Genomic DNA, 15548 nt, shown 5'->3' with positions numbered 1-15548 from the left:
CTTGTGAGGAATACGGAATAGGGAAGTTGTAGTAAAGACTTAAATCATAATAAATGACTAATTAAGAAAAAGTCTTAAACCAAACACTGTTAGAGAATGACTGAATAACAAATTAAGTTAAAAGACTTTCACTGATATTGATATGTTCTATATTGTTCCTAAACGGTGAATGGTGTTATGAAACGTTTGAAAATTGATGCATTCAATCCAGTGCTAATACCGAAGAATTTACATTCTACACATCCTACACATATTTCCTGGACTTAACAATAAAAGAAGATATTCCAAAACTTTCCTTTTCAGGAGCAATGCTTTTAAATGCATGACTTGAGCAAAATTCCGCCAGCGTTATGCTTCTTCTCCTACACATCTCATGAAAAAAGAAAAAAAAAAAAAAAAAAAAAAAAAAACACAAACAATGAACAAGCGAGAAAGTACCGAATGGCAACCTTAATACCAAATCAGAGGAGGTCAGTAGGCTGACTTCTATAAAAGCTTCTGCCTTCCTCATGGACGCATTCAGACGAAGAAGCACCAGTAGTTAAAGACGAGTTCCTACCCAGGTAAGTGGCAATAGATTACCACTCCCTTTCTCTGATACAGATTGGTTATAATGGGAGTTCTTTTCTCCGCAGTACTGAAGTCGTATGTTAGGTAGATTTTGTTTACTTTAAATGGGATTCATTTTTTTTTTTTTTTTGCTATTAATTGGCTATTTACTTGATTGAACCATGGAGGATTTAAATTGGCTTAGTGTATTTAGGATTTCACTTTCGCTGAAATGAAAGAAATGAGAGAATAACAGTAGGTATTTAAACTTAGTATGAATAAATCTATTGTATTTCCATGTCTCAATAGGTATTTTTTCAACATGTTTTTCCTTTTTTCCATTATATTTCCTACTGTGTTTGATATAGTGCTAAACCTACTACATTTATACCTTTGTATTATTTTAGTCATTACTAATCATGGAGCTGATATAATTTTTGAGTTTCATTAAGGTTTATTATTTTATTTTCTATTCCTTTTAAAATCTTTTAGTGAATTTCATTGCTATCGATATTGATATATGAAGCTATATGAATATTTTATTGATATATGAAGTACCGCTAAATTACAAAATACAAATTTCATTATTTTTATGGTTTTCATTAGTTTATTACCTTAAAGATTTAATAAAATGTATAAGTCGTTTTCATAATTTCAATCTCACTGAACGAAAATACTGTGTATGGAATTAAAGTGTTAGTCTGAATAAATATAATTTTATTACAAGCAACAATACGTTGTGGCTCCAGAACGGTTAGAGAATTAGAGAAACATTTACAAAACTCGGCTTTTCTATTATAGGTTTCCTTATGACTTGGCTAAACATCCAGCTAAGTTGCCACATAAAATGTCTTAATTTAAAACTGATCTGTGGCAATGGAATAAAAGAAAATAGACAAAGATATTTTAATAAATTTAAGACAATTAAATACGTTTGTATCAATATGAAATAAAATATTTCATAATTTATAACTGATCGTTCATTGTTCGAAGATTGTAAACATTTGGATGTAATTTTGAGGCAAATAATGATAATAGCATGTAAAACGACCAACAGACTGGTTAGAATGCTTAATATATCTTTCAGTTTTCCTGTTCAAAACTGTACGTTAAAACTTATCCAAAAGGATAGATTTCTATATTCTAAATACAAGTTATTCTTCGACTAAAAGTAAAGCAGAATTCAAGACATAATTTCACCGATCCTTAATTCATAATACAGTATATACGTGGTGGTTTTAGACTTATACGATTAAATTCTGAATCTTGAATCTGAAATATCAAAATTCTCACAATTAAAAATATTCTCAGAATATGATAGAGAATTTTATGTATGCAGTTTAAGTAATGCTGGTGGAAGAAATCGTGAATAAAAAGTTTAGTATCCCATATCTGTAGAGAAAAATGTCTAATCAATAAAATATAATATGTGTTGTGCTTAGATATGTTCAACGGAAAAACTCCTATACACTTTACCCATAACTCGCTTATTCATGGAAATAGAATAGACTTAAAAACTAGAATCATTTTCTAGTACATACTACCAAATGAATAAGAATAATTTATGCTTGGATTTGGTATATTTGATTGTAGCAAAGCGCACGAGGGCTATCTGCATAAGGAGAGGTATGCTTCATGGAGGATTTTGTAAGGAAAATTTGCTCGTATACACGTTACACATGAAAAACAAAAACACGAAAACGTCCATGCATACAACCCGTTTGCCAGGATTCGAACCCCGGATCGTTCTACGACTACTAGCGTTCTACTACTTTACCACTCAGCAAATGGTTGGCCCGCTTCGACTGGAAGAGTAATTACAAAACAAAATATGTTTGTTTTGTCAGTTAATGACTCCGTACTAGGTAAACCAAACCTCGTTATTCATTAAGTATCCAGAACCCTGTAATTATTAATTATAAATATCTGTGGAAATTTTACATGTAAGTGTCGGAACACTTTGTAACACTTAGTAGTTCAACTTGTAACGTACTCTGTGTTAACCAGTTGATCTTTACTATAACTTCTTCCTTCCGTATTCCTTGCGAGAATGCAAATTACATTTAAGTGCATATAAACTGATGACTTTTTGTTCTTAGAGCTTTTGGCACTAGCCTAGAGCTTTTAGAATTTTACTAGCTCTATTTTAAAATAATTATTCTGGCTTTGGCATTTCGCTAGCCGATTGCTTTGAACTTACTCGCTGGTGAAATTACTTGAGCCAGCCTAGAGCTCAGTATATTTGATGTCGCTGGTGAAATTACTTGAGCCAGCCTAGAGCTTAGTATATTTGATGTCGCTGGTGAAATTACTTGAGCCAGCCTAGAGCTTAGTATATTTGATGTCGCTGGTGAAATTACTTGAGCCAGCCTAGAGCTTAGTATATTTGATGTCGCTGGTGAAATTACTTGAGCCAGCCTAGAGCTTAGTATATTTGATGTCGCTGGTGAAATTACTTGAGCCAGCCTAGAGCTTAGTATATTTGATGTCGCTGGTGAAATTACTTGAGCCAGCCTAGAGCTTAGTATATTTGATGTCGCTGGTGAAATTACTTGAGCCAGCCTAGAGCTTAGTATATTTGATGTCGCTGGTGAAATTACTTGAGCCAGCCTAGAGCTTAGTATATTTGATGTCGCTGGTGAAATTACTTGAGCCAGCCTAGAGCTTAGTATATTTGATGTCGCTGGTGAAATTACTTGAGCCAGCCTAGAGCTTAGTATATTTGATGTCGCTGGTGAAATTACTTGAGCCAGCCTAGAGCTTAGTATATTTGATGTCGCTGGTGAAATTACTTGAGCCAGCCTAGAGCTTAGTATATTTGATGTCGCTGGTGAAATTACTTGAGCCAGCCTAGAGCTTAGTATATTTGATGTCCGCCGAAAACATCGCGGACGGAAACATCGCGGAGAAAACAACGCAAGGCGAAAACGTCGTGGAACAAACACATCGCAGTTTAAAAACATCGTCGTCGAAAATATCATGATAAAAAATAAAGTACCTACAAATCATCGCTTGACGATAACATCGCAGACATGCGTTTTCAGGCTTTAATAATTGTAAAAAGCTACTCGCATAATAATTTGTGAGCGCAAGATGGAAAGAAAGATAATTTTTACTTTCATATATTTTATTTAGTAACAAATATTTGTTGAAAATGTAAAGTGGAAGATTAAGCATAGAAAATTAATACAACTTATAGCACTTAATAGGATTTTAAACTGACATTAATAAATTATTTTTTTATTTAAGTTTTACCAGTTTTACTGGTAATTTTTCAAGAAAAGTGTAATTTAGAAAAGCACAGAGATAATGCCGTGACTGAAAATTCCTCGGATGGTGCTAATACTTTGCCTGAAATCAACTGCTCTCATTTAATTGTTCTTAACCTAAGTAAATAAAATAATTAGGGTGTATTACTTAACAACAATATATGGCAAATTGTGGATACTCTTAATAAACTTACTTATATTTAAAGGAAGTACTGCAGTTTGATTAACTTTGAAACCGAACATTGCTTTTGCATTAGTTATTTCTTTCAAAAACTGCAGAAATACACCTTAAAAATTATTAAACAGCATATCGGCAGTTATACATAGATAATATTTCTTTTAACAATATATTTTTTCGAATGGAAAAATTAATCGTTATCTTGGCCAAAGAAATACCTAATTTTGTAAAATATAACGTCTTAATGGTTTCCCGTCTCTTATGCAATAAGCGGAACAAAAATGATCCCCTTAATCTGCAGCTTATTAAGTCACTAGACACCGACCTACCTGGCCTCGAGGCAGATGAAAGGAATTTTTCCTTGAAAGGGCAGGGTCGTGGCCTAGGTTGCTTTAGAAATTAGGTCGCAATTTCGGATTTGTATCTTCGTAGCTATTCATATGAAATTAGAAGTGATTCACATACCCCCAACAGCTCCTGGAATAGCCTAATTAAGTTATAGGGTCACTTGTGGCCAGGCAGGTGGCTGCTTCTCACAAACAAACAAACCTTAATGTTTCCCCCTTTTAGTTTAAGAAAAATATACGTACTCTTATATTATAAGCGAATTGCGTATTATTTCGTAAAACATTCACAGATACAAAACTACGTTTCAGTTTTGTTAGCTTCAAATACAGTAAGCCTACAAATACAAATATCCGTTACAAATCCTTCGGCCTAGTATACAGATAGATAAAATACAAAATTTATAAAATCACGTAATAAAAGTTATAGATATGAAATTAAAGTATAAAATACCAACGATTTATGAAACAGTTAAGTTTGAAACTTAGAAATAACTAAGGAAGCATAAAATAACTAACTCTGCGACTGAGAATGTTACCAACAAACCTGAAGATCTCTCGTCGTCCAAGATCGTGTCTTCAGTAAATGTTTGATCAGAAGGACTATGGGTTAAATCCAATGCTGCTTCATCCAAGCAGCGAAGGCACACAGTTCACAATTCCACATCGATGACATATTGATGAAGTAGAGATGACTAATCAAGTAATCACAACCTGGTTTGAATTCCAGACATATTTTTTGAGTAACGAAGTAGAAGCAGGAACGATTCTTTCTGAGATTTATATCTAATTTGGCGTAGAACACCAACGAGAGAAATACCTTATATATTCCCTCTTTTAAAGGGCGACTGGGGTTTTAGGGTACTCAATTGTCAAATCCTGGGTGTGAAGAATCATCATCCACCACCTTCTTAGTTTGGGCGCTACTGCATAGTCATTAGGTTTTTTTGTAAGCCGGAGGTGTGAAAAATGAGCAGCGCTTTCGCCAGGAATCGAATCGCGGACCTCTGGAATACGCGCTCAGCGTGCAGGCCACCACGCCACGAAGGCACGCTAAGAAGGCGGGAGAAATGCCTTATAATACAACAACTGCTTGACTGTTTGTAGAAAGATGTTCAAATAAGCGATAACCAGTTAAAATTATGCTTCTATGAGCTACAAGTGAACCATGAACATATCTCTCTAGCAACGCTTACAGCCCTAACTCTGACAGACAAAATGCACGATATTACTGGCATTCAGAATGCGATTCTAGAATGCTTGACAGCTCTGCCAACTTGGTGACAACAGCTGTCATCAGCACTTTGACCGACAACCTTCTAATGTGAATCTAAGCTACTAATGGTGTTATCTAAATATTCAAAGGAATTTTTTTAAAGTTATAGGAAACCATGCTGAGAGGATTTATTACTAGAAAAAAATTACAATCACAGATTTTGAATGTCAAGTTTTATTCAAAAGCTATGCCAGATTAAGGTTGCATATTTACCTGATTTTAAAATTAACATTGGCGTTTTTCTCTCCCAGTTTGATGATGAGATGAATCGATGCTTGTTTCATAAATAACAGTAGACATTTTGAAGAATTTTTGTTATAATAAATTATTATTCAAGTTAATCAATATTTCAGTTTAATTATAAAAATATTTGCTTAATATAGCTAGGAAGAAAATTTAAGTCATTTATCATCAAGAAATCTTTTTTATAAGTAAACATTCATTCGTCAATATTTTTTTTCCTTTACAAGTTTTCCCTGAAACAGTATGAAGATTACTTTGAAATTCATCTGTTAATGATGTGTGTTGCATGCATAAGATATTTTAAAAGCTTTTAATCTAAAGAATAAAGACTTGAGTAACGTCACGATGCTTTTTACTTTAGTATCTCATTCATAAAGCTCGATATGGAAAAACTGGAACAGTTTTCACATGGAAATCACTCGCATATCTTAACACTGATTATGGAAAACCGTGTATATTTATAAGTCACTCTATTATACTCTTAATAGTAATACACTGCTCAAAACAATTAAAGGATATTGCGGTTTTAGGTGGATCTTGTGGCTGGGAAACGTTTTAGCTGATTGATACATGGTCGACAGACGTAGTAGGTTATATGAGAATAAATTATACATATTTGGCAGAAAAATTGCATTTTATTGCGCATTTGTGTACAAAAGGAAAAAAGCACAATTTCTGCATATGAGAAAAAAAGAATAGGAAAAGGTGTTTTCTTCAAAGGAAATCATTTTCAGTAGGAGGTATGGTTTCCACGGACGGCCAGCAACGTTGAACACCTTTGAGGCATGGAGTCAATGAGGCTATTAATCACGAATTGGGGTATTCTGTCCTACTCTTCCAGAAGAGCTCTTTCCAGTTCTTGAAGAGTTTGTGGGGGTGGTTGGCGTCCAGCAACTCGTCTTCCTAGAGCGTCCCAAACGTGCTCTATTGGATTCATGTCTGGAGAACACGCTGGCCATTCCATTCGTACGATTCCTTCCTCGAAAAGGAAATCCTCCAGCAGGTTAGCACGATGTGGCCTGCAGTTATCGTCCATTAAAATGAAGTCATCTCCAATTGCTGCAGCGTAAGAGACTACAATAGGTCTGAAGATCTCATCCTTATATCGGCGACCAGTCAGAGGTCCATCTCGAATGATGTAGAGGTCTGTGCGCCCGTCAATGGAGATGCCACCCTACACCAACACTCCCCCACCGCCAAATCTGACACTTTCGTGCACGAACGCAGGATTATTCCTACTGCCACGGTCCCTCCAGATGAAAATACGCCTATTATCAGGATGAACAGAAAAGCAGGACTCGTCAGAAAGTAGAACATTGCTCCATTCATTTCTCCTCCAGTTCACATGCTCTGTTGCCCACTCCATGCGGTCGCGACAATGCCTTGATGTTAGTCTAACACGTACCATCAGTCGGCGAGCATACAGACCTACACCATAGAGTCGGTTTCGGACAGTCTGAGTTGAAACCGTGGTGCCAGTAGCCGAGCGAAGGTGTTGTTGGAGAAGAGTAGTATTCATATTTCGGTGTCTCCGAGTCGTTAACACTAAATAACGATCTTCATTGGGCGTTGTTGCCCGTCTACGACCTTGCCCTGGTCTTCGACCTGTACAGTTTCTAAAAAACGGTTCCAGATCCTGGAAATCACACTTTGTGATACTCCAATGGCTTACGCTACTTCGGCTTGAGTTTGGCCCCCTTCTAACCTACCAACAACTCTCCAAGCTTCTAAATCGGTTAAATGACTTCGCTGAGACATCGTACTCATCGAAACAAAGCAGTCACTGAATGCCAATCATCCTTGTCTTCATTGTCTTTTGTTCAGTTGAAAGTCAAATTTCATTCGCTGCCGCTGAAGCGACATTTTTGACGTCGAACTCAAAATTAGCATACTCCACAGATTATTTGTGATTCTCTTCTTCCATTTTCTGCAAAAAACATTTCGCTTATATCTTTATTTTATATAAAATTTACAATATCTTTTAATTGTTTTGAGCAGTGTACAATAAGTGCAATTGTAACGTGCTGCAAGAAATAAGAATGTGTGATTTTTTAGTGCTTTCTAATATTATTTTCTCTTAAATAAAAATGCAAATTTTTATTTTTAATATTTTTCTAAAACTAAAGACCGTTTTCCAAATGTGGATGAAGAAAATTCTTTACTGAGGCTGCTTTGCTTCTTAAATACTTTATACTATAGCCATTTAAAACCAGCTCACGAATTTTTGTGTTTACCCTTTTTGGAAAACAACAATATGACACATTTCTGTTGGTGTTCTCTGTTATTGATAATTTTTTTATTAATTTCAATAATTGTATGTAAATGTGTATCGAATGTAGCAAAATTATTGACAGATGACAAATTGTTGTTAAAAACACATCCACATTTTGCATCATAATGAGAACTGTTAATTTTGCATCATAATGTTAATGAGAAACTAAAGGAATTGTTAATAAAATTTTTAATTTTTAACAGCCTTTTATAGAGTTGATACTAGAATCTGAAAAGTTCACAAATGATCAACTAATCAATTGCCTCTGAAGTAATTTTATCTTCTTGATATAGGATGATCAAAAACAGTTTAGTTTTCTTTAGGCAACTTAAAATTTCAAAGGAAATAGAAAAATGCACATTTAGATTAGATTATGAAAGAATATGCACAGTTTGATTGGAATTTAAAATAGTATAAACAGATTGTTAAAGAGAAAAATGTTGGAAAATATGCTTTAATATTAGAGGGGATAATGGAATATGCTTCATTTTTATAAATGGTTTTATCTATCATCATGTTGATTTAATTTTAGGATTATGATGTAAAATTTGCATCACGCTCTTAAAATTAAGTCAACATGCTGATCGAAAAACTTGTTTGTCTTTATAAACGAAGGAAGCACGCCTAAAACACTAAGAATATAACTCTCACAAATTTATATAATTTCAATTTCCATTATATATATTTTAAGACTGTAAAATATAGTTTCATTCGAAAAAAGATGACTGCTTTAAATTCCAAACGCTTTTTCACATTTTCTAACTGCTAAGGAAAAATGTTACTTGAATTTATTCATAAAAGTGAAATTAAAAAAGAATTGTAATTATATTACACGCAATTCTATTTTAGTGTAATTAGATTTAAATAAAAAGTAAAATCTAAATAATTGCTCTTAGATTTCAGTATGTATCTTTTATTTCTCGTCTTTTAATTAATAATTTGAATTACATTTTACCTCAAGATTGCTTAAGTATAACATAATTTATCTAGTAAGCGATAAAATAAAGAGTTTATATGTTAATCAAATTCAGCGATCTTTTTCAATATCTCCCTTACTTCAAAATTCGTGCTGAAACTCATCCCATTTATAGTCATTAAAACCCTCAGAAACTGGGACAATTCGCTTTCCATGTAAAGATTTCTATAGAATTTGAATCCCTATATACTTTCAGCAAATGAAGAACTGAAATAGCTGTTAAAATTTATAATTCTAACGTAACTAAAACTCTAACATCATATGATAATTTGCTTTCACAAATGGAATACGAACAGGAAATGCGAAGTAGATGGAAAATTCAAATATGTGTCAGAAGGTTAATGTCAAAGTTAAAGGAAAAAATACCCTTGAAAGCTAAAAATGTGTGAATAGCGGTCTTTAATTAAGGCAGCAAATATTTTTTCCGCTTACTAATTGAAATTATTCGGATTGCGGGATTATGGTAAATCACTTAGTTCAGTTCCCCATTAATTATTTCCTCAGCAGTACTTTATAAATACTTCCTTTTATTTAAAAATTAATTTATGCATTAATATTAAAATAACCTAAAACAATCCCTTCTGAGTAACTAAGAAAAAATAATCTAAATTAAAAATCAAAAAATTATCTTCAAATGGAGTTTGTTTGAATATATCCTCGCGCTATTAATCACTCAATACTTATAGGCATTTATGATGGTACTGCGTCTTAATTACTAATTTGACCTCGGCGGAATTATTTCATAGAATAACCATATTTTAATCACTTCTAACATGAACAGACAGCCGTATTTCACTTAAAAGTAATTTACGGAAGTAGATCAGATACCACAATGAACAGTCCTTTCGTACTTCATCACAACTCAAGTTAGATTGTAAATGTATATTAAATGTCTTGAATCATTTGTAGGGTTTATATTTATTTTAACTAACATTTATTTTAAGTTTAAACTATCTTTCCTGTCAAGCCTTACTTTCCCCTAGAACTGCCAATGCCAGAATATGTAAATTTCAGTAGAACGCGCAAGGATTCAAATTATCAGCGGAAGTAGTATGATTTAAATAGAGAGGAAACAAGTTCGGTGTGTGATATTCTTACTTAGCGAGCGCGGAGGTAGTTAGCGAGAATTTGAAGGACCCCGCGTTTCGGCCTATGTGCTTGGCGGGAAGTAGTGTTAATCGTTCCAGTGAGCTTCAAGTCTGCTGAATTAGCAGCGGTATTGTAAAACGCGGTGAGTTAGTTATTTTAGAGAGCCTCGTAGTTAGAATCTTGTCTTTAGTTTCTTTTCAGGTTATTATGTTTATTTGGCTGCCGAGTTGGCACCGTCTGTAAGCGTCAAGAGGACGCAATTGTAATTTATTACGTTGAATAAAAAGGGACTTAAACTCTTTACAAGACTGTGTTTTATACAGCTTTCACAGTCACCTCTTGGTTGCGTGCAAGTTGGAGGCGCGCAACGTTATACATTTTTTATCCGTAAGCGTTGGCCTTCCAGTTACTAACACAGGACGTTTTCGGTAAATTGAGTTGAATGTCAAAATGCAGAATTCGAAATTTAAGTTTCAGGATTCTGAATTATCAGAATCTAGATTTTTCGATTTTTCTTTGCTCTTAATTTTTTTCTTGTCGAAGACTGAGTGTCTATAGTTGAGTGTATATTAATTGCTAGAAGGAAATTATGAAATATTATCCTAATTGAATGGCAAACTAGTGGATGTTATTACAAGATCTAATAAGAAATTACTTAAGATATTTATTAAAATTTGCATGCAGTTTTTCTTTGCATCAACCCTAGAGGTTAAATGTTTCGTGTCAAATAAAAATTCCCTTCGCTATATTACTTATGATAGGGAATACATTGGTGTCCCTTAAAATGATTTCTTATGGTTCAAAGCAGCGTTTTCGATATTTATTTTAATTATAGTTTTTCTTGAGGAGACATTTTGGGAGGCACATATAATTAATGCTTTTGACCATCTTTAGGGTTTTGGAAATATTGAAAATATTATTAAAAATTAAGTTTCATGTATTCCTTGCTTCACTGGAATTCCTAGGATTTTTCATGATTTCTTATTACGAAGATTTTAACGTTAAAGCTGTAAGTATTTATTGAAAATTGTATCCGAAAGAACATTTTATTACTCTTGATCTGAATGTTAATAGAGAAAATATTTGAAAAATATATTACTATTATTTTCAAGTTCTTTGCATTTTCAACATTCATAAAGCAATGTGAAATCAGCAGAACCAACGTATTCTTAAATTAACCTAACATGCGTACAAAAGTTAGTTATTCCTAACTTAAGCATTAGCAAAGAATTAAGTAGTATTTCCCAAATAAGGTATAGCTTATGTAGTAAATCCATGATAACTTTACATGCAAGTCTTACTCGTTGTATGCAGACTAAATTTAAATCAGGAAATTTGACGATACCTAAAAAAATATTCAACAAATACAAATACTTTAGGTGTAAATAAGCCACTTATTATAATTCCCAAATCAAACTTTATCAAAATGCTCCAAATTTTTATTTAGAGGAATGCTTGCTATGGAAAATTTTGGCTATCGAAAACAGAACTGTCAAAGACTGAAGTGGAAAAATATCTGAATAACTCAAGATAAATTGTGATGTATCGATATAAATAATTTAAAATAAACTGTTGTTCAAAGAGAAATGTTGTAAAATGTTGTATAAATGTCAAAGTAAAATGTTGCTCAAAGAGATAAACAAAAGTTTTTAAAGAATTTTCCTACCAGAGATTGAGGATTCATGGCACTGTTCATGGCACTTTGCAACAGACATTCGGCTGCCAGGCAACTGCACATTGTCTTTGTAGCTAACTTTGTAACTTCTCTTGCAAGACATACTGCTTACATACAATAAAATAATAATAAAAATTTTTTGCAAGAAATTCTCGGATTTGTATTGTTAAAGCCGCACGTCAAAAAAAGAAATTCCGCCAATATCAGGAAATATGCCATTTTGCACGATCTGTTTTCATAACACTAAAAATATAAAATTAAATTAAAACAAGTCCCATATGTCCTCATAGAAATAATATTAAATAACAAATCACGGCGAGAGGAGCTCTCACAAGCCCCATAACACCTGTCTGAAATTATTTTGACATTGATTGAACATTTATGGATAAATAGTTATGTTATGTTATGTAGAAGGGAGGAGGACATCTAATATTTACCCTAAGTAAATGGATAAATAGTTAGTTACCCGGCCCCTCCTCGGTAGAATAACTTTACTGTGAAATTAAAGCATCAGTAGTATGTCTAAAAGCACGATCCTGATTCGCACCCCTCCTAAATGCTTAAAACCTTAACTAGAAAAGCACTAGTTAAGAAGTAACCAAAAAGTCACACTGAGTGAACTTTTCGTAGCTTTTTTCTTAGGATTTTACCTGAATATACTTAGAAAAATCGCTTATTGTATTAAAAATCTCTGCAATAATATCCAAATCCTTTCAAATATTCTAAGAATTCTAGAGCATTTTGAAAACTTCTGAAATCTCTAAAAATTCCAAATTATGTTACAGTTCCTATTACAGTTAATACCAAACAAATAACTAAAGAAAATGCCTTTAATCTCTTTCCGTCTTCTTTCTCGAATTAAAATTCAATGCTTCTTCTTAATCCTCTATCAAAAATTATTTTTCAGTTAAAGAAACGAATGGGGAAAAAACATAGACAAGTTTTTATATGTTTATTATTCCATGAACATAGTTTTTATATGTTTATTATTACATAAATGTTTTAGAATTAGGTTGTTCAAATTTATGAGCGTTTTTGAATATTTGGAAGCATAGAGCTAGTAGCGCCAGTGAAATTAAGATTTTAGAAATAAAATCAAGGAATTCTAAGACTTTTCTTTATAATTTTAATGATTGCCACTCATCAATCGCTTAAAGCTAAAATTTTATGAGCGTTTCTAGTAGTGCTGCGTGCACAAGCTTACAGTACAGCCCTTAGCTATAGAGCTACCTGGGGATCGAATATCCTCTACAGTATTTCTTCTGGTTTGCATCAAAGAATATTGATGTTTTTTAGTGCGGTCACATTGAAGGTTATAAAATTCTTTGTCTAACATAAGAACATATGCACAAAATTTGGCTTTCGCATAGAAAAGAAAATAACGTTTTTCGGCGCGTAGCTAAACTACTGAATGAATGATTTTGAATTCGAGGACACCCAGAACCTAAAATAGGGAGTCAAATTTTCAGCTTTAAACTAGACAGAAAACTCTTAAAAACTGAATGAAGAACTAAAACGTAGTTTTACCGTCTTTAAAACTCCTGAGGCTTTAAAAGATTTTAAGGTGACTGAAATTCGAAACTATAAATTTTAACTACTAACTTGATTTCTAACCTTTTATATTTAAATTTCATACGTTATTCAAAACTAATTTCTGATCACGAAATTACGTAGTTAAGAGTTACTTGCTCCGTAGCAAAATTTCATTCAGTTTTGCCAAGCATTCTTTGAAAAATATTTTAGTGAGTTTGAAATTAATTTTGAAACCAGTGCATGTAAGATATGAATAAATATTTATCGTGTTTAACTGCACTAAATTTAATTTTTAATTTCACTAAAAGTTACTTATTTTTCTAAAACGTTATAATTTTCTGATGTGTATATTTCATTTAATTATATTTCATTTAATTGTTTAGTTTATTAATTTTAGAACCCTGAAATTAAATCAAAAACAAAATTCATTTTTTTTTTATTTTACATGCAGACTAAAGTAAATAAATTAAATGATTCGTGCATTTAAAACTAAACACGAAAACACGTGCAAGGTATAAAAGAATTAACTTTCTCCGGGCCCTCTCGGTCAGAAACTGGAGTCATAATTTTAAAAATAAGTAAATAACTTCATTAGTTTTTCACACAAGAACTAATATCGTAATTTTGGCTTTGTGTTTAATCATTATATAATGCTATTATGTAACAATGTTCATAAAAGAATTTCCCGGAGTTTCTTTTTTTTCAATATCATCCAATTTAAGCTGTAATATTTACCTTGTTATTTTCTTTCTCGGTCATTCTTAAAAATAACCGCGATAAATAAGCCATAAAGAAAATTAAAAACAAAATGCAGCAAGTAACCACAATATTAAAAAAGGAAACAAAACGAATAACGCCTTAATGCACGTCGTTACCAGATGCATCAGTATCAGAAATATCTCCTTTTAAAAGAAAGATTATAAAATATGATAAAAAACAATAACAAATAACTTTTTGCGTATGTTTTTTAACGTTGACCTAATTACCAGCTAGGTGCGGATATCTCGTGTTATTTATGGCTTCAGGTTAATCATAGTTTTAGCAGTGAGAGTAAGAAAGTTTGCCTCTAGCGGAGCAGTTTCGTGTACGGACTGAATTCATGTTAAGAGAATCTTATATTTTAAAACTCGAACTCACTTCTGTTTTTCTTATTATGTAACAGCTCTATATGTTACAGCATCTTCTTCAAATAAATATATTAAATGTTTTAATTAGCACAAATATTGAGATCAAAAAGATTTTTAAATTACTACTGTATTTTATAATCTAAATTACAAAGCGTAAAATTTATATCTAATTTCATTCCGCTGATTTTTCATATACAAGAAAATACTCCCTTCTTTTAAAAATATTTAAAAAAAGATATAAAGTACTTAGTTTTTTTTTTTATTTCGGAAAGTACGTATATACAATTAATAACACTTTAGAAATATAAATCTGCATTTTTAAATTATATATACTACTCTTTACGTATGAAATACTTAACTTTATTGGTTACTGGAGAAAAAGAGAAAAAATATAAAACTGTAACTCCGAAAATCGATAAATAATTGCTAATTACAGGGATGTTTTTTTCTATTAAAATTGTAAATTTATTTGTGCTGAAAAGTAAGTGAGTAGCTTTTTGAATAATATTTTGAAGCTTTCTGATGACAGCGAATTTATAAATGAACGATGGTTTCCATTTAACGGCTTCATTATTATTAATAAATACTTTTACTGAAGTTAATTACTATTCTCAGATGTATTTCTATAAAACTAAAAGGAAAGAGGAGAACATTGATATTCTGATGATGGGAAAAGTACCGTAGCTGACTAGGAAAGTGACGACTTTTAGTCTGATTTAAAAGTCACAATATTTGTCATGAAACCAAACTTTACTAACCTTTTATAAAATTCTACTAGAAAACGAATGTGTGGAATTTTAGTAGTAAAGAAAAAAATGGCTATTTTGAAGAAAGTTATACTTACATTCTTTCTGATATTATGGTGAATACTTCCCGAAATAATGCTCAAAACGTAACGTCGTTTTATTGAAACTCAGTTTGTTTATAGTCTAATAGCTTGTTTGCTTGACATTTCAAGTCCCCACTATGCCTCATATTTACTCTTTCATTTTCATCTCAACTTTCTTCTGCCCATTC

The 15548-nt window shown here is 32.2% G+C and overlaps 1 protein-coding gene across 1 annotated transcript in view; it reads left to right on the top strand.

Moving 5' to 3' along the window:
- The first annotated feature begins 488 nt into the window (after positions 1-488).
- LOC118191985 (uncharacterized) overlaps positions 489-15548 on the top strand; it is a 55577-nt gene continuing 40517 nt past the window's right edge. Inside the window, exon 1 of the mRNA XM_085819067.1 lies at positions 489-563. The gene's annotated coding sequence lies outside the window, so the exon portion shown is untranslated. The remainder of the gene's footprint in view (positions 564-15548) is intronic.

Source organism: Stegodyphus dumicola, chromosome 6 (assembly GCF_044657685.1).
Source record: "Stegodyphus dumicola isolate Sdum_Otavi_A_Nest chromosome 6, ASM4465768v1".
Taxonomy (NCBI): Eukaryota; Metazoa; Arthropoda; class Arachnida; order Araneae; family Eresidae; genus Stegodyphus; species Stegodyphus dumicola.
This window is presented reverse-complemented; position numbering and strand designations above follow the sequence as displayed.